The 26,368-nt window shown below is 38.6% G+C and overlaps 1 protein-coding gene across 2 annotated transcripts in view; it reads left to right on the top strand.

The window, feature by feature from the left end:
• The window catches only part of PTPN12 (protein tyrosine phosphatase non-receptor type 12), a 91,559-nt gene that overhangs the window by 7,669 nt on the left and 57,522 nt on the right, over positions 1–26,368 (top strand). Inside the window, exon 1 of one of the 2 annotated variants that reach the window (XM_061413858.1) lies at positions 20,788–22,738. The exons of the other annotated variant lie outside the window; for it this stretch is intronic. The gene's annotated coding sequence lies outside the window, so the exon portion shown is untranslated. Of the gene's footprint in view, positions 1–20,787; positions 22,739–26,368 lie in introns of those variants that run through there. 2 annotated transcript variants of the gene reach the window in all.

Genomic DNA, 26,368 nt, shown 5'->3' with positions numbered 1-26,368 from the left:
TGTCTCCATAGATTTGCCTCATCTAGACATTTCATATGAATGGAATCATAATAGGTGGTGTTTTGTGACTGACCCCATTGACTTAACATGTTTTCAAGATTCCTCTGTGCTGTTGCGTGGTCAGAGAGACTTCATCCTGTTTTATGACTGAATAATTTTCTGTTGTATGGATATATCACATTTTGTTCACTCATTCAGTTCTTGATAGACATTTGAGTTGTTTCCACTTTTTGGAATATTTTGTATTGTATAATAATAATACATGAAATGTAACACATTTTGTATTATTTTATGAATGCGGCTACTGTGAATCTATACATAAGTTTTTGTTAGGATATCTGTTTTCGATCATCTTGGATATATACCTGTAAATACCTTTAACATTTTGAGGGAACTGACAGATTGTTATCCAAAGCTGCTGTACATTTTATGGTTCTACCAGGAAAATGCACGTTTTCCACTCCCATTACTTTCTTTACATCCTTACCAATACTTGTTATTGTCTGTCTGTCTGTCTTAGGTGGTTATAACACCTAAGAGGGTGTAAAGTTCTATTTTGTGGTTGGCTTGCAGGTATATCTCAGTAAGCTTATAAACATGGTGTGGTATGTCTAAAATGTCTTTAAAACTAGAATGATTAGCAATATTTTGCAGTCCTAGCATTTGAGCTAATCTTAGTCCTTTTCCATTGCCACTGGTTTAGTTAAGATTTTCTTACTCTGATGAGTGTCCAGCCAAATGTATTTATCTTTTAACTAACTTCACAATTGGAAGTGAACTTTTAAGTAACTTTCCATACATGTCTCACTGAGCTAGAACACAAAAAATTTACCTGAAGTGTTAATTCTCAAGGTTGTTTTACTATATTTACTTTTAGAATATTGTTAGCTTTTTTTCTGTCAATATTTGACATTTAATTTGGAAAAGGGTTTTGAAAGATTGAAACTGAAAGTAAGATATTAACATTTAAATAGATTAAAGTTTTTTGTTCATATGTTAAACACTTCTAAGTTTCTATAATACTCAGTTCATTAGATTCATAAACATTTACATTTCTGACTGCCCTGTACTGAAAGCCTCTGAGGCTAGAGACTGGGACTTAATTATCTCTGTATCCCCACTGCTTAATGTAGTGCCTGGCATTTAGGCATTAATGGCTGTCGCGTGAGCAGAAATTGTAGCGAGCTTAATGCTGTAAGACAGATTTATTCTTCAGGTGGATTCTTCAAGTGGTCCAAGAGGCTTGTCTCTTAGACCAGCATGAGAGTTGCTTTTTCCTCCATCTGCCTACAGGCATGCTTGCACAGATGTTTTTATTTTCAGTACCCAAGAAAAAAGAAAAAAATAAAAGATTAAGTACTGGAGTGAATTTAGTAAAACTTTTAAATAAGTAAGTGAAGTCGCTCAGTCGTGTCCAACTCTTTGCGACCCTGTGGACTGTAGCTGACCAGGCTCCTCTGTCCATGGGATTCTCCAGGCAAGAATACTGGAGTGGGTTGCCATTTCCTTCTCCAGGGGATCTTCCCAACCCAGGGAACGAACCCAGGTCTCCCACATTGCAGGCAGACGCTTTAACCTCCGAGCCACCAGAGAAGCCCTAAATAAGTATGTATTTATTGATTGTAATATCTTCTACATAAATGTGGAAAATAGTGTGGTACATATTTTCCTCTGGACACTGGTTGTTGTCATAAGGACTGAGGGAAGCACTTAAAGTAACTACCTGTGTATCCTGTACTCTGTGAATCACACTCTGGGTATATTATCATAGACTATTAATTTTAATAAAATGTCCATTTTTAACTTTTGGTTTTAGATTTCATTAAGAAAATCCAGATATCAGTTCACTGGCATCTCTTCAACAGTAGCGGTATCTTGTAAGTTGTGGGTGTCTTAGGAGTGATTCCAGCAATAGCTGTTGTTCTCTCCTTGCCTGTAGTTTCTTGCCTTAAGTAATTCCTTCCATATATCATGCTCACTTTCCTAAAATACCGCTTTCAAGTGCTGGCATCTGTAGGATAATGGAAGGCATACTGGTTTTAAAATCAGATGTGAAAAAAAAAAAAAATCAGATGTGGGTTTGAGTCCCACTGTTTGCTGCCTACTTTTGTTTCATTTAATATTTATATAGAACCGTATTGGAAACATAAGTTGGTTTTATTTTTTATTGGTTTTATTTTTATCACAGAAAAATGTGACTTCACAGGAACCCTCAAGGCTTCTTTCGATGATCATTAAAAGTATTGGAATTTTAAATGCCTAAGGCTTGCCTGGAGAATCCTAGGGATGGGGGAGCCTGGTGGGCTGCCGTCTATGGGGTTGCACAGAGTTGGACACTACTGAAGCGACTCAGCAGCAGCAGCAAGGCAACTCAAAGCATTAAACCCAAGCTCTGCTTTTCTTCAAATTGTAATTATATGTCCCTCTTACAAATTTCCCTTCCTCCTTCTCCCTACCCCTTTATGTAGTTTTTGTCCTGGTTTAGAATCACAGGCCAATAGGATAAAGTTTATGCTCCTTAACCTGGCCTTCCAGAGCCTTTAACAGAGTCTCTCATACCTTTCCAGTGTTAAACTCGTGTACTCTGCAGTGTGTGTCCTTTCTTTCCTCTGGAATGAGCTGTTTCTCATCCTTGAAAAATGCTTATCTGTGTTTGTACTGCTGAACATATTTTTCCGCTTTCTTAGAAAACTTTCCTTCTATTTTATAGTCCAGTACTTTGAAGATCAGGACACTAAAAATTTAGAATAACTTAACCACATTCACCCAGAACTCAGAAGCGAGAATCGTAATTAACTCTCACTTTCTGAGATAAATCTATTAGTCCAGTTTATCTTAAAGCACTTGCTCTCCTTTGCAAATTTGAATTTTAATACTGTGGAGAAAAAGCCTTTCATTAGATTTGAGTTGAAGACTTGTTAAGGCAAGTTCGGTGATAAACGCACTTGTTCTAAATCACTAGTCTTCCAAACAAGAATTGAACCCCTCTCCCAGCATTTCATATTTCCTGTAGTATTTAATTTTTTTGGATTCATGCATTCAAACCTTGACAGTTACCTCCTTCCCTGTGAAATAACACAGATATCGTTTCCATTTGTATAAGATTAGAGTGTCAGTGAACTGGCTTATGGGAGATATAAGTAGTTGTTCCCTAAAAGCTTTTCCTAGAGAATGTGGAATGTGGATCATGTTAATCTCAGAGGCTTTGGGATGCATGCTAATACCTACAGTTCCTGTAATAAGTGTTTTTAGTTGTAATCTACATTTGAAAAGCTTTTTAACAACATTTGAGTAGTTCTGCTGGTAGGCTCTGAAGAAATGCAAAAATGCAGGTCTGTCATGATTCCTCCCATCTACTCACTACACCCTAGGCACTGTGTTTAGAACTGGCAACTGAAAATATGACAGTTGTTTCGCTTAAGAAATTTACTGGCTGTGAATAGACTTGTGAGAAGCAGCAAGAAGTTGTCCTGGGAGCAGTGGATGGGCTTCAGGGGGTCTGTAAACCCTTTCAAATTATACTTAATGTTTTGTGTGTAAACCTGTTGAGAGAGGGGTGAAGGTTCTTAGATTCTCAAGGGTTCCAAAAAATCTTAGAAACTCTAGACTAGTAGAAAGATAATCAGCTTTGGAATCATACAGTAATTTCTGTCCTGGCCCTGTTATGCATATAGGCAGGTTATGTAGGGAAATTCGGAGAAGGCAATGGCAACCCACTCCAGTACTCTTGCCTGGCAAATCCCATGGACGGAGGAGCCTGGTAGGCTGCAGTCCATGGGGTCGCTAAGGGCACGACTGAGCAACTTCACTTTCACTTTTTACTTTCATGCATTGGAGAAGGAAATGGCAACCCACTCCAGTATTCTTGCCTGGAGAATCCCAGGGACAGAGGAGCCTAGAGGGCTGCCATCTATGGGGTTGCACAGAGTTGGACACGACTGAAGTGACTTAGCAGCAGCAGTAGCAGTAGGGAAATTGGGGCTATAATACTTACCTAAGGACCAAAATAAAGCTTCTAGTGTAGTACATAGAAGGTACTCAATAGTAGTTTAAGATGTGTTATTACTCTAAGGGAAGTATATTCAAGATTAAAACCATAGAGGGAGAGCCTAAACCTGCCTGAAGAGAACATGGATGGTTTTAGCACAGAGGCCACATTTGACTTGGCTCTTGAAGGGAGAGTTTGTCAGGTGGACTAGGATAAAAGGCATTTCAGAGAGAGAAAACAAACAGCGTTTGCAAAGACACAGAGATAAGAACTGTGGGTTGTAGATGAGAGGAACAGGGTGGCTGGCAGTGTAAAAAATGAGCAAAGCTGATACAACCACATAAACAGGAAGAAATTCCCAAAGGGAGAACAGCCTAAATGCTGAGTATGAGATGCATATAGTATTGGCCTCACTCAGCATTCCTGAATGTTTTGGTGAGGAGTGTTGATGTCTCATAATTGTGGCATAGTTGTTTACTACTCTTCGTTACAATATATGGTTTGGTTGTTATGAAGGATCTTTTTAAAATGGAGTTCCACAAAGCCAGTGTTTTTTACTCTGGTAATTTTACCTTATCCCAGATATATAAAGTAGTACTCTCAGTTTATAAAGTTCTTAATTGGCCAGATAAGTGGTTTTCATTAGCTTCTGTTAAAAATGCCCTGTAAAAAAATTACAGTAAAAAAGAATCTATAGAACCTCAGCAAGTTATTTATAGTGGTAAGCCTCTGTTTAGATTCCTCAGTATATTTGAGTTTTCTAGGTGATGACTGGGAGAAGGCAATGGCGCCCCACTCTAGTACTCTTGCCTGGAAAATCCCATGGACAGCGGAGCCTGGTGGGCTGCAGTCCATGGGGTCGCTAAGAATCGGACATGACTGAGAAACTTCACTTTCACTTTTCACTTTCATGCATTGGAGAAGGAAATGGCAGCCCACTCCAGTGTTCTTGCCTGGAGAATCCCAGGGACGGGGGAGCCTGGTGGGCTGCCGTCTATGGGGTCGCATAGTCTGACACGACTGAAGCGACTTAGCAGCAGCAGTGGCAGGTGATGACTGATATTTTGAGACAATACATTTGGGACCACAACTATAGTGAGAATGGAAAAAAGTCAACTCCCATTCTGTGAAAATGTAGAGAGTGGCTTTTTTTGGACACCTTCTCCCCTCATTGTACACTGGAGTTATAAGTCATAGACCCTTTGATGTTAAAGGAAACATGAACGGTATTTAGAAACTAAGGAGCTTGTTACAGGTTTTACAGTTAGAAGTTGCCAGAGCTAAGTTTGTCCCAAGATCATGGCAGATGTTTTTTCTGTAGCATGATGTTGCTGAGACCAACGGTTGTCTTATTATTATTTAGGGGAAAAGTTAATAAAAGGAAAAAAGTGGGGCATAAATATCCTTCAAATTATAGAAAAATTCTTTGTTGGTATAGATTTTTGGTTGTAGCCTACTTGCAAACCAGTTTGTGTGCTAAGTCGCTTTAGTCGTGTCTGACCATTTGCGACCCCATGGATTGTAGCCTGCAGACTCCTCTGTCCATAGGATTCTCCAGGCAAGAATACTGGAGTGGATTGCCATTTCCTTCTCCAAGAAACCAGTTTAAGTTGGGCAGGGGGAATATATGTGTATATATATATCTCACTGGAGAAGGCAATGGCACCCCACTCCAGTACTCTTGCCTGGAAAATCCATGGATGGAGGAGCCTGGTAGGCTGCAGTCCATGGGGTCGCTAAGAGTTGGACATGACTGAGTGACTTTACTTTCACTTTTTACTTTCATGCATTGGAGAAGGAAATGGCAACTCACTCCAGTGTTCTTGCCTGGAGAATCCCAGAGACAGGGAAGCCTGGTGGGCTGCCGTCTATGGGGTCGCACAGAGTCGGACATGACTGAAGCGACTTAGCAGCAGCAGCATATATATCTCACAGTAGAATACTGCCCTTGAGTATTCTACTGCTTTAAGGACAGGAACCAAGAAATGGCAGCCATCCATAACCTGGGTGACTATTTCAGCTCTTTGTGGTTCTGCATATTTATCAGTTTCTCCATCTAGAGCGGCTTGGACACTTGTCTTTGCTTCTCTGTGCACCTGCTTTACTCTTAGCTCTCCACATTTGACTTTCACTACACGTGCTGTTGAATAAAGGCATCTCTTAAGTGAGCTAACTTATGTTCCTCACTTTATCTCTGTTTAGAGGAATAGCTCAGAATAGTTAGAATTGCTGTCTCACGTTCACATTCCTGAAATTCACATCCCATCAGTCAACCTGCTTCCAGTGAGATAGGTACTGTGTAGTATAAATGTGTGAAGTTGACCAGGATGGGAAGTTTGTTCAGATGTGATTGGTAGGGACTTTTCTTAGGGAAAGAAAGTTATAGTTCCTTAGCTTAACCAGACTGGCAGCCCAAGATGTATCTAATACAAAAACCTTTGAAGCAAAACTGGAGGGGAAAAATGAGCTTCTATTTTAAGGTTTCAGTCCCAAGTAAACTCCACCCACCTTCTTTCAGAGAAGGGACAAAGAAGCATGGAGTCCTTGTGACTTGAGAGAACTCTCTTGGCTCTGGCAGAGCATAATTTCACATATACAGTACATACTAAACCTTAAACTGTGTAGAAACTATAAAAGTAAGATAATCTATAAGCTGCTTATTTATGGTACTTAAGATTTAAGCTATAATTTTTCAGTGTTAAAATATGAAACCAGAACATTACCTTCTAGATGAAAGTATAATTCTAAAGATCAGATTTACCAGAGTATTATATCTAGTCATTTTTTATTCTCTCTCTAAATATACATCTGAAATTTATCACTGTCTGAAAGACTAATATATTTTCTCCCCAGTAGATTTTGCATGAATAAATCTAAATATAGTTAGATTCATCTAAAATTTAAGTACTTTAATACTGTGTGTTGCCTGGTTGTCAGTGTGTCTGTCTCTGTGCAGTCTGTCTGCCTAACTGTGTACCTCTTATCTTTATCTACTCTGTCCATTGGCTTATCTGTGCCAAAGATTCATTAATGGGTATTAGAGGTAGATTTGGATGTACTGTATAATTTAGAAATTTCCTGTAATTTATGCCTAGTTGTTAATAATTCTTTACTTTTAGTGCTGCAAATAGGTTATAAATGCCAAGGAGGAACATAGTGCAGATAGATACTAATATTAGGATTTTGCAACTATTTGAAGAAATTGAATATGTTTAAATGTTTATCTCTAAACCTATTCACTGGCATTAGTCGATGTTGCACAAAATAATAAATTTTATTTTTTCATAACTGTATAATTTAGGTAGTAGAAAATTAATCATTAAGGTAAGAAATACAGTTTTAATGTTTAACATGCCAGATGTTTTGATCTTTTCATTTTATGGAAAAGTAAAGAGGATGGGTATTTTAATAGTTCAAAAGCTAGAAACAGAAATACTTTGTGTGAAAAAGAGCATTCAAAGAAGTTATTATTAATTATAAGATATATGCTTAAACTAAGTTTTCTTGAATGGGTAATTAAGTAGGCACTGGCTGACTTTACTTTCTTGGCCTCTTCTTTCCTAGACGATGAAATATTATTATACCTAGTTTTTCACCTACCTCTTTAGTCTCTCTCCTCTATTATTGGCTCAGATGCAGCATATTTCCTGTTTTTTGTGCTCTTAGGTCTTAAGGGAAGTATAATTGAATACTTGAATATTTAAAAAATAGAAAATAATCTTACAAATCTTATAAAATATTACAGTGACATCAGTTATTTTTTTATATATAAAATTTCTTTTTATTTTTTTCTTACATGTAAAAATAAAGTATGAATTTTGTTCAAAGCATTTAACAAATTGATACTGCATGGTCATCAATATTAAAAGTTATTCTTATAATACAATGCTAGTCTCAAAGCTAGCTTTCTAAGAGACACAGCAAGACACAGTTTTTGCTGTTCTATTTCATTTTGAAAAACGGCATTATTACTCTAGCTAGAGGATGGAGTGGTAGCACTTTGACCAAGTTTCCATTTCCACTAGAACTTATATTAAAATTATTTCAAATTATACACTTGGTAAATCGCCAGCCATTTCTTCAACGCCTAGAAAACTGCTTCTCTGCTGCTTTAAGGGAAGGGGGAATAAATCAGCCTTCCATGTATTATTTTTAATACTATATTTGGAATTTTTACGACTTTAATGCGTAAAGTATTTTTTAAATATGATGATGATGCTAAATAACAAAAGAACACAAATGGAATCCATTTTTTATCACGGCCTTGCTGCTACTGCTGCTGCTAAGTCGCTTCAGTCGTGTCTGAGTCTGTGCTACCCCATAGACGGCAGCCCACCGGGCTCTCCTGTCCCTGGGATTCTCCAGGCAAGAACACTGGAGTGGGTTGCCATTTCCTTCTCCAGTGTCATCAGTTCTAATGCTGCATATTAAGAGTCTCAGACAATAATAAAACATTGATATTTTTTCATACTCTACCTTCTTACGATGGCCGGTGGATTCTTTTTAAAGTATTTCTGGAAAATGCAATTTAATCTAGACCAGAAGTATAGATGAATATTTAACCAGCACATTTAATTTTCCCATTGTTGCTTTATTATATACCAGTTTTTATATTGTTTATAAGCCATGTTTTGTGTGCATATATTTATTGTTTATGCCATATCTAATATTTTAAAATATGTTCTAAGTGCTCTTACATTCTATTGGCCAAGGCAAGTTATAATGCCACCTCAACCTCAAAGGTTCAGGAAATAGATTATACCCTTTAAGTTGGAAGGACTACAAAGTCTTGTGCAACTTTAATATAGGAAGAGCTGAAAAACAGGGTTTTTTTTTTTTTTTTTTTTTTTACAGCATTCTGTGTATTTTAATAGCCAAAGATTGTAAACAACGAAAATATCCATTAACAGGTGAACAGATAAACAAATGATGGTGGAATTCTACAACAGAATAGTTCTCAAAAATAAAATGGAAATCAACTACTGATAAATGTTGCAATATGGATGAACTCAAAATCATAATGGAAGAAGCCAGATTACACACAAAAAAGAACATGCTCTATGATTCTATTTAAATTCTGGAAAATGTGAACTAATCTATAGTGGCAGGAAGTAGATTAGTGGTTGTCTAGGAACAAAGTGGGCAAGAAGCAAGGATTACAACAAAATAGGATGACACTTTCAGGAATGACTGGTTGCTCACCATCTTGAGTGATATGATGCTTTCCTGTGCTCACGTGATCTGTCGTCTCCGACTCTTTGCAGCCCTGTGGACTGTAGCCCACCAGGTTACTCTACCTGTCGTATTTCCCAGGCAAGAATACTGGAGTGGGTTGCCATTTCCTACTCCAGAAGCTTTCCTGGGTACGTGTATGTCAAAACTGCTCAGACTGTCCACTTTAAATATGTGTAGTTTATTTCAGTCATATTTCAATAAAGCATTTAAATATGCTGATAATAGTAATAATGTAGTGAGAGGACTAAGAAGAGTAAGTTTTTTTTCCTTCTCAAAGGAAGGACTGTGGAGCGTTGAAATTCAGAAGGACCTTAGATCAGTCAGTATTATTGGACGTGCTTGTCTACAAGCTGTTACTGGTGGTGGTGGTGCTTTAGTCACTAAGTCGTATCTGACTTTTGTGACCCCATGGACTGTAGCCCACCAGGCTTCTCTGTCTGTGGGATTCTCCAGGCAAGAATACTGGAGTGGATTGCCATTTCCTTCTCCGAAAAACAGGTTTTTAATATGATAAATCTACAGCTTCCCTGGTGGCTCAGATGTTAAAGCATCTGCCTGCAATGCAGGAGACCTAGGTTCGATCCCTCGGTCAGGAAGATCCCCTGGAGACGGAAATGGCAACCCACTCCAGTATTCTTACCTGGAGAATCCCATGGACGGAGGAGCCTGGTGGGCTACAGTTCACAGGGTCGCAAAGAGCCGGACATGACTGAGTGACTTCACTTTCACTTTCACCTTCACCATATGACAAGTGTAGGAGATATTATTATTACATAAAGTAGTTAAGACATAGAACTGGGACTTGAAATAAGGAGTAAGCCATGCATTTACCTGGGAGAAGAGTATTCCAGACAGAAAGAGCATTAAGTGCCCAAGTATCTGAGTTAAGAGTGTGTTGGGATATCAGGGAAGCTAGTGTGCTTGAGCAGAACGAGGAAGAGAGTAGTAGTAGATTTAGTAGATTTGGGATAGTGTTGGGAGTTACGGCAAACCATCCAGGTTCTTGTAGGTCATTGTTAGAACTTGGGTTTTTACTCGAAATGACATGAGTTTACTTTTGGGTATGATGGGCTTTACCACTGTAGGTCAGTGGTAAAGAATCTGCGTGCAATGCAGGAGACACAGGTTTGATCCCTGAGTCAGGAAGATTCCCCTGGAGAAGGAAATGGCTATCCACTCCAGTATTCTTACCTGAAAGTCCCATGGACAGAGGAGCCTGGCGGGCTACAGTCGATGGGGTCACAAAGCGTTGGACACCACTGAGTGACTAAGCAAGCACAGAGAACACCAATTTGTAGAATTATTAACTAAACAAGCACAGTCAAAAAGAACATTTATAGAAATAACTAATATAGTAGAGCTGTTAGTGATTCATAAGTATTAAGACATAATAATCAAGGAATTGCTTAAAAATACTATGAATTTTTAGAATGAATACTAAATCAGTTTTCCACAGTAGAAGTAGTAAAAGTAGATTTAGAGGAAGTGTTCTAGGTAGCAGAATATTTATAATTTAAACAATAAGTGTTTGATTATAGGGGATATGCTCTAAAATAATGTACTCCCAGAGATTGTCAGTGTAACTACACTACACATTAAGTATTATGACAGGAGGTTTTGTATGACTCAGAGAAATGAAGCTGACAGTAAAGTGCCAAATCACCCTAATGGCCTCCCTTCAGTTCAGTTCAGTTGCTCAGTCGTGTCCAACTCTTTGCGATCCCATGGATTGCAGTATGCCAGGCTCCTCTGTCTATCACCAATTCCTGGAGTTTACCCAAACTCATGTCTGTGGAGTCGGTGATGCCATCCAACCATCTCATCCTCTGTTGTCCCTTTCTCCTCCTTCCTTCAATCATTCCCAGCATCAGGGTCTTTTCAAATGAGTCAGTTCTTCGCATCAGGTGGCCAGAGTATTGGAGTTTCAGCATCAGTCCTTCCAGTGAATATTCAGTACTGATTTCTTCTAGGATGGACTGGTTGGATCTCCTTGCTGTCCAAGGGACTCAAGAGTCTTCTCTGACACAGCAGTTCAGTTCTTCGGCACTCACCTTTCTTTATAGTCCAACTCTCAATCCATACATTACTACTGGAAAAACCAAAGCTTTGACTACATGGACATTTGTTGGCGAAGTAATATCTCTGCTTTTTAATATGCTGTCTAGATTGGTCATAACTTTTCTTCCAAGGAGCAAATGTCTTTTAATTTCATGGTGACAGACACTTTCTGCAGTGATTTTAGAGCCCAAGAAAATCAGGTCTGTCACTGTTTTCCATTGTTTCCCCATCTATTTGCCATGAAGTGATGGGACCAGATGCTGATGGCCTCATCCTATTAGAAATTAGCTAGTACCTAAGAATAGTTACTTTACAAAGTGAGGCAAGAGAAGACTGCTTTTCATGAGATTTCCCTTTGTAGTCTAAAATAGTAGCTGAATTACAAGAGTTTTTCATTTTATTTTCAAATAAGTAAGTTCAAAAAGATCCATCGTATTTGGGCAAACTTTTTAAATAGTTCACTAAAGGAGTGAGTATGCCATGTAAAGAGACTGGTGAAACATTTAGGGACAAAGCCAATCTGATTAGAGTGCTTTTTCTCCTGACTTGTATTTAAAGCACAGACATTACAATAATAAAGCTCAAATTTGACCTCACCAAAAAAACTGCAATATGAAAGGTAATGCAGAGATAAGCAGTGGATTAAGATAAAACACTTTTAACACATTTGACAGTTGGAGGATTATTATCTAAAATATAAGTAGCTTCTCTATATAAATAAAAAGAATACTCCAGTAGGAAAATTTAAAAATGCTAAGAAAATTAACAGAAGGAAAATGTAAATAATTACTAAACATGGGGAAAAAGTCACCAACCTATTCAATAATCAGAGAATTACAAATTATTTTAGCAGTTACTTTGGAGACAGGTCCATCAGATCCCACCAAACTTGGTAAAATTCAAAAATTGGTAATTATGGCAATTCAGAAATTGATAATAGCAAATGTCAGCCAGGATAGAGAAAAACTAGCTTTCTAGATCTGTTGATAGGTAAGACTCTTTTTGGAAGGCAAGAAGCTTAACTTGGTTGATTACTTCAAAGGGGAGAGAGATGGAGGAGAGGTGATTCCTTTTTCATTTATAATTATGTGCAGAAAAAGTTAACAAGTTTGGGACTGCTATCCTCGGAAAAGCCAGTTTGCAAGATTTGCCCTTGGTAGGTATCTGGGAACTTGGACTTTTGAGAGGCTTCTATCATTCCACGAGAATGGCTCCCTTTGCTCTTACTGTACAAATATGTTGTTGTTGTTTAGCACTAAGTCGTGTCAGACTCTTTTGCGACCCCATAAACTGTAGCCCACCAGGTCCTCTCTCCATGGGATTTGCCAGGCAAGAATACTGGAGTAGGTGGCCATTTTCTACTCCAGAGGATCTTCGCTACCCAGGGATTGAACCCAAGCCTCTTACATCCCCTGCATTAGCAAGCGAGTTCTTTACCACTGTGTCATCTAGGAAACTGTGTGTATACGCAGGCACACATATATATTCATTTCTAAGACTCTGTGGATAGGTTTTTATATGTATGTATTAACACCCATTTACACATTTTCCCCCTTGGCGATGAAAGATTGAAAACTTTCTTTGGTGACATTGTAGGTAATAAAATATAGAAACAAATCAAAAACAAAGTGTTTTCAGGTATGTTATTTAGGACAAGGGACTTATTACTTTATTTGATTTATTTTTACATTTATTTTAAACTGGATGATGATTGCTTTACAATATTGTGTTGGTTTCTGCCATACATCAATGAATTAGCCATAGGTATATATGTGTTCCCTTCCTCTTGAAGCTCCCCCACATCTCTCACCCCATCCTACGCCTCTATGTTGTCACAGAGCACCTGGTTTTAGCTCCCTGAGGCATACAGCAAATTCCTACAGCTATTTGCTTTACATATGGTAATGCGAATGTTTCCATGACCCTTCTCCCACTGTGTCCACATATCTGCTCTCTATTTCTGTGTCTCCGTTGCTGTCCTTCAAATAGGTTCATCAGCACCATCTTTCTAGATCCCATATATGTGTGTTAATATACGACATTTGTTGTTTTCTTTCTGACTTTACTCTGTGTAATTAAGGCTCTACATTCATCCACCTTGTTAGCACTGACTTGAATGCATTCCTTTTTATGGCCAAATAATACTCCATTATATGTATGTACCACAGCTTTTTTATCCATTCATCTGTCAGTGGACACCTAGGTTTGCTTCCATGTCCTGGCTATTGTAAATAGAGCTGCAGTGAACATTGAGGTACATATGTCATTTTCATTTCATCCTGATTTTCTCAGGATATATGACCAATAGTGGGATCGTTGGGTCATACGATAGTTTTATTGCTAGTTTTTTAAGGTATCTCTATACTGTCCTCCATAGTGGGTGTATCAATTTATATTCCCACCAACGGTGCCAGAGGGTTCCCTTTTTTCCACACCTTCTCCAGCCTTTCTTGTTACAGATGTTTTGATGATGGCCATCCTGACACGTGTGAGGTGATCTGTCATTGTAGTTTTGATTTGCATTCCTCTAATAATGAGTGATGATTAGCATCTTTTCATGTGTTTATTAGCCATCTGTCTTCTTTGGTGAAATGTCTGTTAAATGAACTTGTGCCTGCTTTTTTCGATTGGTTTTTTTGTTTTCTGATATTGAGTTGCATGAGCTCCTTGTATATTTTGGAAATTAATCCTTTGTCAGTTGGGCTGCTCAGGTGGCACTAGTGGTAAACAACCTGCCTGCCAGTTCAGGAGACTCGAGACACAGGTTCAATCTCTGGGTTGGGAAGATCCCCTGGAGAAGGAAATGGCAACCCGCTCCAGTATTCTTGCCTGGGCAATCCCATGGACAGAGGAGCCTGGCGGGCTACAGCCCAGGGGGTTGCAGAGTCGGACACGACTGAGCGCGCACGCACGTACACTTTTATCAGTTGTTTCATTTGCTGGTCTTTTCTCCGATTTTAAGGGCTGTCTTTTCATCTTTTTTATAGTTTCCTTTACTGTGCAAAAAAGCTTTAAACTCAATTAGGTCCTACTTGCTTAGTTTTGTTTCTACTTCCATTACTCTAGGAGGTGGGTCATAGAGGATCTTGCTCTGATTTATGTCATAGAATGTTCTGCCTGTGTTTTCCTCTAAGAGTTTTATAGCTTCTGGCCTTACATTTAGATCTTTACTCCATTTTGACTTGATCTTTGTGTATGCCGTTAGGAAGTGTTCTAATTTCATTCTTTTACACATAGTTGTTCAGTTTCCCCAGCACCACTTACTGAAGAGACTGTCTTTTGTCCATTGTGTATTTTTGCTGCCTTTGTCAAAGATAAGTTACTCATAGGTGTGTGGATTTATCTCTGGACTTTCTATCTTATTCCATTTAAATAATTACTTTAAATTACACTTCATTTTCTATCCGTTTCATATATCAGTATAATGGTAAACAACACAGATGAAATTTCAAGTATCATTTTGTTTATGACTGTGCTGGGTCTTCACTGCTACATGGGCTTTTCTCCGGCTGTGGCCAGCGGGGGCTCCTCTCTAGTTGTCGTGTGTGGCATCTCATTACAGTGGCTTCTCTTGTTGCTGAGCCCAGGCTCTAGGCGTGCGGGCTTCAGTAGTTGTGGCTCGCGGGCTCTCGAGCACACGTGCAGTAGTTGTGGTGCAAGGGTGGAATTCTTTACCACTGAGCCACCAGGGAAGTCCCTCAAGTAGCATTTTAAATGCATACTCTCCAGTTATACAGACTATATTATCTCAACTTACTGAACTGAGTAAGTTATAAGTGTGATAATAGGGTGCCAATTCATTGACTATGTGATGCTCTGAATGTGATTATCAGTGCCAGTTTTGTTTAAAAGACTTGTCATATTTCATTGTATATGTGATACATGGAAGACCCTACGTATTGTGGAGGAATTAAAATAAATAGAGCAGATTATCTTTGGCAGATAGAAAATTAAAATCTTGGGTGGCAGCAGTAGTAGTAGTGATGAGATAAAACTTATAAACAAATGATGGATAGAAGAAGGAATGAAATACATGACTAGGATCTACTTTTGGAATATATGCTACATAAGGGCAGGTTTATCTGTACCACCTAAAAGAATACCTGACGCAGAGAGTAGGTTAGGAAAAAAATGATATACGACATATCCTCATGAGGTGATAATTGATTCTTACTTTTTCCTTTGATAATAAGTGTCCAGATACAGTATGTCAACAAACTGAGAAAGTGGTTTTCTTTTTTTTCCCCAAGTATAGAAGTTAATTCACTAGTCAGTTCAGTTGCTCAGTCATGTCCTACTCTTTGTGACCCCATGGACTGCAGCACGCCAGCGCTCCTTGTCCATCATCAGCACCCGGAGTTTACTCAGACTCATATCCATGGAGTCTGTGATGCCATCCGACCATCTCATCCTCTGTCGTCCCCTTCTCCTCCCCCACTTCAATCTTTCCCAGCATCAGGGTCTTTTCAAATGAGTCAGTTCTTTGCATCAGGTGGCCAAAGTATTGGAGTTGCAGCTTCAACATCAGTCCTTCCAATGAATATTCTGGACTGATTTCCTTTAGGATAGACTGGTTGGATCTCCTTGCAGTCCAAGGGACTCTCAGGAGTCTTCTCCAACACAGCAGTTCAGTTCTTCAGCACTCAGCTTTCTTTATAGTCCAACTCTCACATCCATACATGACTACTGGAAAAACCATAGCCTTGACTAGACGGACCTTTGTTGGCAATGTCGCTGCTTTTTAATATGCTGTCTAGCTTGGTCATAACTTTTCTTCCAAGGAGTAAGCGTCTTTTAATTTCATGGCTGCAATCACCATTTGCAGTGATTTTGGACCCCCCCCCCCCCAAAATAAGTCTGCCACGGTTTCCACTGTTTCCCCATCTATTTGCCATGAAATGATGGGACTGGATGCCATGATCTTTTCTGAATGTTGAGCTTTAAGCCAACTTTTTCACTCTCTTTGTTCACTGTCATCAAGAGGTTCTTTAGTTCTTCACTTTCTGCCATAAAGGTGGTGTCACCTGCACATCTGAGGTTATTGATATTTCTCCCAGCAATCTTGATTCCAGCTTGTGCTTCCTCCAGCCCAGCGTTTCTCTTGATGTACTCTGCATATATGTTAAATAAGCAGGGTGACAATATCTAGCCTTGACGTCCTCCTTTTCCTATTTGGAACCAGTCTGTTGTTCCCTGACCAGTTCTAACTGTTGCTTCCTGACCTACATACAAGATTTCTCAAGAGGCAGGTCAGGAGGTCTGGTATTCCCATCTCTTTCAGAATTTCCTACAGTTTATTGTCATCCACACACTCAAAGGCTTTGGCATGGTCAATAAATTAGAAATAGATGTTTTTTCTGGAACTCTCTTGCTTTTTCCATGATCCAATGGATGTTGGCAATTTGAACTCTGGTTCCTCTGCCTTTTCTAAATCCAGCTTGAACATCTGGAAGTTCCTGGTTCACAGATTGCTGAAGCCTGGCTTGAACAATTTTGAGTATTACTTTACTTGCGTGTGAGATGAGCAATTGTGCAGTAGTTTGAGCATTCTTTGGCATCGCCTTTCTTTGGGATTGGAATGAAAACTGACCTTTACCAGTGCTGTGGCCACTGCTGAGTTTTCCAAATTTGCTGGCATATTGAGTGCAGCACTTTCACAGCATCGTCTTTTAGGACTTGAAATAGCTCAACTGGAATTCCATCACCTCTGTTAGCTTTGTGTATAGTGATGCTTCTTAAGGCCCACTTGACTTCACATTCCAGGATGTCCGGCTCTAGGTGACTGATCGCACCATTGTGATTATCTGGGTCCTGAAGATCTTTTTTGTACAGTTCTTCTGTGTATTCTCGTCACCTCTTCTTAATATCTTCTGCTTCTGTTAGGTCCATACCGTTTCTGTCCTTTATTGAGCCCATCTTTGCCTGAAATGTTCCCTTGGTTTCTCTAATTTTCTTGAAGAGATCTCTAGTCTTTCCCATTCTATTGTTTTCCTTGATTTCTTTGCACTGATTACTGAGAAAGGCTTTCTTTTCTCTCCTTGCTATTCTTTGTAACTCTGCATTCAAATGGGTAGCTTTTCTTTTCTGCTTGCTTTTTCACTTCTCTTCTTTTCACAGCTATTTGTAAGGCCTCCTCAGACAGCCATTTTCCTTTGTTGCATTTCTTTTTCTTGGGGTTGGTGGATCCCTGTCTCCTTTACAATGTCACGAACCTCCATCCATAGTTCATCAGGCACTCTTGTCTATGAAATCTAGTCCCTTAAATCTATTTCTCACTTCCATTGTACAATCGTAAGGGATTTGATTTAGGTCATACCTGAATGGTCTAGTGGTTTTCCCTACTTTCTTCAATTTAAGTCTGAATTTGGCAATGAGGGTTCATGATCTGAGCCACAATCAGCTCCTGGTCAGTTTTTGCTGACTGTATAGAGCTTCTCCATCTTTGGCTGCAAAGAATATAATCAGTCTGATTTCAGTGTTGCCTATCTATCTGGTGATGTGCATGGTAGAGTCTTCTCTTGTGTTGCTGGAAGAGGGTGTTTGCTATGACCAGTGCGTTCTCTTGGCAAACCTGCTTCATTCCGTATTCAAAGGCCAAATTTGCCTGTTACTCCTGGCAAAGTAACTCCTGTTACTCCTGTTCTTGACTTCCTACTTTTGCATTCCAGTCCCCTATAATGAAAAGGACTTCTTTTTTGGTTGTTAGTTCTAGAAGGTCCTGTAGATCTTCATAGAACCATTCAACTTCAGCTTCTTCAGCATTACCGGTCAGGGCATAGACTTGGATTATCGTGCTATTGAATGGTTAGCCTTGGAAATGAACAGAGATCATGCTGGCATTGTTGAGATTGCATCCAAGTACTGCATTTTGGACTCTTGACTGTGATGGCTACTCTATTTCTTCTAAGGGATTCCTGCCCGCAATAGTAGATATAATGGTCATCTGAGTTAAATTCACCCATTTCCATCCATTTTAGTTAGCTGATTCCTAAAATGTTGACGTTCACTCTTGGCATCTCCTGTTTGACCACTTCCAATTTGTATTGAATCATGGACCTAACATTCCAGGTTCCTATGCGATATTGCCCTTTATAGTAGGAGGGGCGAATTCACGGTTAGAATCAAACCGCCTGCCAGGGATGCTAAGAGGGCTCAAACAAACCTTGTGTGCACCGGGACCCAGGGACCCCATAGACAGAACTTGAGACAGAACTGTGTTTGTGTACCTCCTGTGGAGGTACGGGTCAGCAGTGGACTGCCACAGGGACACGGGCTCTGGGAGCAGCAGACTTGGGTATGGCATAAGCCTTCTTGGAGGAGGTCACCATTAACCCCACCATAGAGCTGCCAGAACTTACACAGGACTGGAAAATAGGCTCTTGGAGGGCACAAACAGAACCTTGTGTGCACCAGCACCCAGGAATAAGGAGCAGTGACCCCACAGGAGACTGACCCAGACTTGCCTGTGAGTGTCCAGGAGTCTCCAGCAGAGGCGTGGGTCGGTGCAGGGTTGGGGGCACTGAGTGTAGCAGTACACTCATGGGATCTGTTGAAGGAGGTCCCCATTATCTTCATTACCTCCACCATAGTTTGGCCCCAGGTAAATAGCAGGGAAGGAACACAGCCCTGCCTATCAACAGAAAATTGGATTAAAGATTTATTGAGCATGGCCCCGCCCATCAGAAAAGTGAAAGTGAAGTCGCTCAGTCGTGTCCAACTTTTGCGACCACATGGACTGTAGTCTGCCAGGCTCCTCCATCCATGGGATTTTCCAGGCAAGAGTACTGGAGTGGGTTCAAGACCCAATTTCCCCCTCAGTCAGTCTCTCCCATCAGGAAGCTTCCATAAGTCTCTTATCCTTCTCCATCAGAGGGCAGACAGACAGAAAACCACAGTCACAGAAAACTAACCAATCTAATCACATGGACCACAGCCTTGTCTAACTCAATGAAACTGAGCCATGCCGTGTAGGGCCACCTAAGAGGGACGGGTCATGGTGGAGAGTTCTGACAAAATGTGGTTCACTGGAGAAGGGAATGGCAAACCACTTCAGTATTCTTCCCTTGAGAACTCCATGAGCAGTATGAAAAGACAAAAAGTCATTAGTAGAGCAGAGCTATCTAATCTTACATGAATATTGTATGACTTGGTAATGTGAGACACTTTAAAGTCACTTCCCAACAGCTAGCTGGTCCCTTTCCTATATTGGTTGCTGCTGCTAAGTCGCTTCAGTCGTGTCCGACTCTGTGCGACCCCATAGACGGCAGCCCACCAGGCTCCCCCATCCCTGGGATCCTCCAGGCAAGAACACTGGAGTGGGTTGCCATTTCCTTCTCCAATGCATGAAAGTGAAAAGTGAAAGTGAAGTCTCTCAGTCGTGTCCGACTCTTAGTGACCCCATGGACTGCAGCCCACCAGGCTCCTCCGTCCGAGGGATTTTCCAGGCAAGAGTACTGGAGTGGCGTGCCATTACCTTGGTTAGGGCATTTAATTTCTATTCAAACAACTACAGAGGGTTTCTTTGTTACTAAAAGTTTTTTTTTTCAGTGTCTTTGTTACTTTTTTTAAAAGAAGTTTTAATTGTGGTAAGTGTACAGTTTAGTAGTTCTAAGTATATTCACATTGTTGTGCGGCCAATCTCTGGAACTCTTCATCTTGCAAAACCAGAATTCTACACCCATTAAACAACTAACTCCTATTGCCCTTCTCCCAGTCTGCCCTTAGCAACTACCGTTCTACTTTCTATCTGTATGAGTTTATTTAACTAGTCTTCATACCCAAAAAGAATTTGTTCTTTTGTGGCTGGTTTATTTCACTTAACATATTTTTACGTTTCATCCATGCTGCAACATGTGTCAGAATTTCCTTCCTATTTAAGGTCAATTAGTATTTCACTGGTCTGTATACCATGTTCTATTTATCCATTGGCCCATCCATGGACAGTTGGATTGTTTTCACCTTTTGGCTATTGTGACTCCTGTTGTTATGAACCTGAGTATACCTGTCTCAGAGTCAGCTTTCAGTTACTTGGGGTACATATCCATAAGTGGACTTGTTGGATTCAAATTTTAATTTTTTGAATTACTGTGCTCTTTTCCACAGTGGCTACACCATTTTACAATCCCACCAACAGTACACAGAGGATACAGTTTCTACACATCCTCACCAACACTCGTTTTTGTGTGTGTTTGTGGGGGGTGTTTGTTTGATAGTAGCCATTGCACTGGTAAGGTGGCATCTCATTGTAATTTTGATTTGTATTTCTGTGCTGATTAGTGATGTTGAGCATCTTTTCATATGCTTTTTATAAATATTTTTGAGAAGTATTTAAGTCCTTTGCCTCTTTTTAAATTGTGTGGTTTTTTTTTTTGAGTTGTAGGAGTCCTTTTATAGTGTTTCTATATATTCATCTTTTGCACAAAAAGGACAGTTTATGAAAATTTAACAGTCATAATAAAATAAAACTTGTGATTCGTTTTCAAAGTAAAATTCTCTCAGAACAGTTAATATGGATTCATAATTCAGTTTAATTAACAATTCTTAAAGTCAGCTGAAGTTTCAGTTATAATTTTTTCTACCAAGATTGCTATACAGATTGACATTATCTTCTGCCTGTCTTAGTAAAGGTTTTACTAGAGGAAATATTAGTAAATTCTGTTCAGTGACTTTGACCATGGTTTTGAAAGTCATCAAATGTCACATCTTTTATTTAAAATCTTGGGTTATTTTGATTCAAGGATTCTAAAACTAAGAAACACATTCTAGATTTTATTTGTAAATTATTTTTGTTGTGTATTTACTCTGTAACTGCAAGTTTGTTTTTATTTAAAATATTGCAGAAATCTTGATAATTGTATGTAAGTGGGTCCTAGATTTTCATGATTGAAGTCTGGCTTTTTGTCTGAAGAGGAGTAATATTTATCTTTATTACAAAGAGATATGTGAAGACAAAATCATGCCCTTGGTAACTCTGGGTGGACGTACCTTCACAGTAGTATAATGTGGCCTTTTCTGGACCAAGTCTAAAATAATGCCGGAATGAAATACTTTTTGCAAGAAATCATCGGTATCTAACATCAGAAATCACTACAAAAAGAAACCTCACGCCCATTACCTGTCACACCTCATTCCTCCTCATCCTAGCATCGTAGAAATTACTAATCTATTTTCTGATTATAAATTTGCCTAGTCTGGACATTTCATATAAATGGAATGACATGTGGCTTTTTTGTCTGCCTTCTTTTACTTAGCATAATGTTTTCAACTTTCATTAGTTAAGGATGTATCAATACTTAATTCCTTTTCTATGGCCAAATAATATTCCATTGTTTGACTAGATTACATTTTGTTTATATTTATCAGTCAATGGACATTTGGGTTGTCGCCACTTTTTGACTCTTATGAGTAATACTACTATGATCATTTGTGTTTAGTTTTTTGTGTGGGCATATGTTTTCAGTTCTCATGAGTATATACCTAGGGGTGGAATCACTGGATTACATGGTAATTCTATATTTAACCTTTCAAGGAATTACCAAACTGTCTCTAATAAGAATTTAAAATTTAAATTTACAAACAGAAGTTTGGCAACCTAACTTGACTTTATCTCTACTTGGTCTCCTTTTTGAAAAATGAAATGATTGTGTGCAAGTAGATCCTTTATTATACTTATTTTTTTAATATCTTAAAAACATAAATACTTCATATTAATCAAAGCATTTTTATGTATTGATAGGGAAAATTGGCAGAGCATAGCCTTTAATAGGAGGATAGTCTAGTTCCTTATATGTAACTAGACTTGGGGAATGGAGTGAGAAGACACAAAAATATGACTTGTAAACTTAAGCCTGGTTTGCTAGGTAATTTTCAAGCTTTTAGGTAAATTAAAGGATATATGTGGTGTCTGCATAGATCCATAATGGAAGGATTAGGGAGAATATCATTGAGCCATTCTGGAATTTTGTCTGTAATTTATTTTGTCTGATGCTGCCTAAATAGACTTATAATGTACAGTTGGAAATTGCTTTCTGAATTTGAAATAGAAATTGTAGCTGGTACTGAGCAATGTGGTCTCACGTATTCTATTCTGGTATGGCATCAAATCTTAGGGTACACACAAAAAGAGATTAAAATCTCTTAGTGTCTTTAAGAAAAAAAAAGACACTATTTGAATATACAAATAAAGATATTTTGGTATTTACTAGTTTCTATAAGAAGTCAGGTGCTTCCCTTATAGCTCAGTTGGGAAAGAATCTGCCTGCAGTGCAGGAGACCCAGGTTCAATTCCTGGGTTGGGAAGATCCCCTGGAGAAGGAAATGGCAACCCACTCCAGTATTCTTGCCTGGAGAATCTCATGGACAGAGGAGCCTGACGAGCTACAGTCTATCGGGTTGCAAGAATCAGACACGGCTTAGCGACTAAACCACCACCCTAAGAAGTCCGCTAATCTGAGGCAGGTAATTAAAAATGTTCCTTAAATTCCTCATCCTTTGATCTTATATGCTTTTCTCAGACTTTACATATTTAAAGGCAAGCTCTATGGTAAATGTTGGGTAGGGTGCTTTGCATGCATGATGATGAACACAAATGCATTTTTCTGTCTCTACTCCTTTGCATATATTAATTATCAGTTATTTATTATTTTGTTATGCCACCAAATTTCCCATTTTTTATTAGTCATTCAAAGGGTTTCTTAAATATTTTTAATTGAAAATACAATTCCTTTAATATAATTAAAGGAAAGAAAATTAAGTTACCCATCATTCTGTCCGTAAAACAACTGTCTTTCTTCATTGGTAGTGGGACTAGAAAGTTAAGGGCCAGGTTTGGTAGCTGTTTACTGAGGTTTTCACACTAGAACTTGAAACTGGTTGGATGTGAGAGGAAGCAAGTGGACAGATAAGTGGGGAAAGTCCAAAACTACTGGGAGATTTAATGGCTAAGGAGGGCAGAGGTGCCATGAAAATCAAAAGGGACATAGAAACATTTTAAAAAATCAGTCAATTTCTTTGTATCTAGTTAGATTTGAGAGGCTGTTGTGAATGTTCCAGAAAACACAGATTTGGGGATTGTGTCATATAATAGTTGTTTGTTGTTTAGTCATTAAGTTGTATCCTGCTGTTTTTTGACACCATGGACTATAGCCTGCCAGGCTCCTCTTGTCCTTGGGATTCTAGGCAAGAATACTGCAGTGAGTTGCCATTTCCTTCCTCAGGGTATCTTCCCAACCCAGGGAAGATACCCTGGGTATCGTACATTGTCAGGCAGATTCTTTACCACTGAGCCACCAATGAAGCCCAATGTAATAGTTAAAGGAGTAGTAAGGAGCAGGGGATAGACTTGCTAAAAGACAAAATTTGAGGAGACAATAGTTGAATAGAGAAAATATACTTAAAGGACCCGAAAGGGTAAGAGGAAAGTCAAGAGACAGTTGTTTCATGGAATCAAAGAAAAGAGTTTTAAAAAGAGGTAGATCATTTGGTAAACACTTTATAGGAATTGAGGCTATTAATTTTGATGCCTTTTGGAGATTATTGGTGACTTCATAGAAGTAGTTTTCAGTACAAGTGGTAAAGAGAAGAATGAAATTTTCAGGGAGTTCAAGAGTTAATGGTTTACCAGAAGTATACGTTTCATTTCCATATAGTGGTAAATATGAATTGAGCTTTCTTAAACAGCAGGTGACTCTTCTGTGCTACATTTGTTTCTGCAAAGATGAAAATAGGAATTTTGCATCCACACTATTAATTTGAAGGGTCTTTATTTTTTAGCTGGACAATTATTGTAACTTAATGTGTTGACCCTGGGACTAAAAATCTTCAAGTTTACTGTATATTTATATTATGTATTTTGGAATAATGAGATTAGTAACGAATTGCTTTGGAATACTTTGAGAGTCTGGGCTTAGAGTATTTCTCAGTTTAAACTACAGAGTAAAGAGGACTATAGTGATTGTGTTTTCTTAAGTCAAGACATAACCAGATGAAAGGAGGCATAGTCAGAAGCTGGAGTATTAATACGTAGATTTTGGAAAGTTTTGAGCAGTTTGCTGTGGGGGCAGTGGAAGAAAATATTTGAAGTTGGGATTGACATAGAAAATATGGAATCAATAATTGCATGAGTTAAATGGTTAGAGGGGCATGAGATAAAGGATGATGAAAAACAGATGAAAGAGAAGGTGAGGACTTTGTGAGCAGAAACAAAAATAAACTTGAGAACCCATTTTTTTCCCATTTGCTGTATTTAAATTATTAATTGTTTTTTACATTTATTTTTAGACTAAACCACGTGGCATGTGGGATGTTAGTTCCCTCACCAGGGATTGAACCCATGACCTTTGCAGTAGCCGCAGAATCTTAACCACTGAACCTCAACGGACCTCCCTCCATTTGCTGTATTAACAAAACAATTGTATTGTCCTCTTAGTTCAAATAGGATTCTAGTTTATTCCATTAAAAAAAAAGCCTAGAGGTAGGCAAAGGATAAACTTGAATTATATTCTTCTAATATTTTGATCTTGAGAAAGTACTATATTTTCTTTTCCAACTAGAGAACTGGAGTCTTGCCTTTAAGAAAAGGAAGCCATTTGCTTGTTGTCTAGGGTATGCAAAAAATGATTATAGGCTTGTGAAGTGTTTTACTACTTTTTTTTCTGTTAGCTTTTGTGCTTTGCCATATTTCTTGTTTTAAAATAAAGCCTGCAGTACAAAGTTTTATTTAAAAACTAATTCTCATAATGAAGATCTATTGCTTCATCCATTCATGGAGGATTATACAACTACTATGTTGAAGAGATCTCCTTTGCTAGTGTTTAATGGAACTAGGAATTGAACCCTAGCTTCTTCGACTCAAAGCTGTCTCATTATGAAGTGATAATGAAGTTTAAGGAGGGAAGGAAAATCACTTCCTAAGTTTGCTGGCCAATTCTGATTTGCATCCTTTCCCCCAGAATATTACCACCTGAGAAGACCTAAACAGCGTTACTGACTTGATGGAGTTTGTCACAGGTTACACTGGTAGTAGCTGTTATTAATAGAATAAGACATGGTCTCTATCTTCAGGGAACTCGTATTCTATCAGGGATGGTATATGTACACATATAAATAATTATTACAAATTGGGATATGTCCTAGATGAGAGATAAATATCAAGTGCTGTGAGTAGAAATGAGGAAGCAATATGGGAGGAAGTGGAAGATGGGGTTGGGTGCCAGTACTGTTCTCAGGAAATGTTTCAACAAGATGATTTCTGTACTTAACTGTAAAGAAGCAAGGAGTTTGCTTGGCCAATTGAAGATAACTGAAGCATTGAAATTTACGTGAACAAAGAGTAAAATTGTTTTATTACCTAAAGACTGGTAAGATTGGCCCCTTTTATGCATGCGTGTTCATTTGTGTCTGATTCTTTGTGACCCTGTGAACTGTAGCCCACCAGGCTCATCTGTCTATGGGATTCTCCAGGCAAGAATACTGGAGTGGGTTGCTATTTCCTCCTCCAGGGGATCTTCCTGACCTACAGATCAAACCTACATCTCCTGCATGGGCAGGTGAATTTTTTTATATTGCTGTGTTACCTGGGAAGCCCACGATTGGCCCCTATTTACTTCAAAGTATGTCTTTTAAGTACCAGCCCTGACTTAGACTTTTTCTTTTTTAAAAATTTTCATTGGAGTATAGTGGCCTCACAATGTTATGTTAGTTTCTACTGTACAGCAAAATGAATCAGCTGTATGGGCCTGACTTAGCTTTAATGAGAAGGCATAGCTATGCTGTTCTGAAGAAGAATGACAGATAAGTTAGTCTGTCATGCAGCAGTAGGTAAAAGGGTGAGCAAAGATAGGAATATGAATTTTGAAAGGCAGAGCTGCATGATTTGCAACTAAAGGTAAACATTGCAGTTGTGTAGTTGAAAGACCTGTTATTTTAATTGCTTATAACAGTTATTATTAGTAGCATACATATTTTCACATAAATATATTTGTAAATATATAAAGAATAGCCAGTTAGAGATCATATATGTTTTATGGAAATTATACTCTTATTTTCCTACTTGCTGCTGTTACTTTGTATTTGAGGTTTTAAATTTTT

Source organism: Bos javanicus, chromosome 4 (genome assembly GCF_032452875.1).
Source record: "Bos javanicus breed banteng chromosome 4, ARS-OSU_banteng_1.0, whole genome shotgun sequence".
Taxonomy (NCBI): domain Eukaryota; kingdom Metazoa; phylum Chordata; class Mammalia; order Artiodactyla; family Bovidae; genus Bos; species Bos javanicus.
The sequence above is the reverse complement of the archived record's forward strand: the minus strand, read 5'-3'. Positions and strand labels throughout refer to the sequence as shown.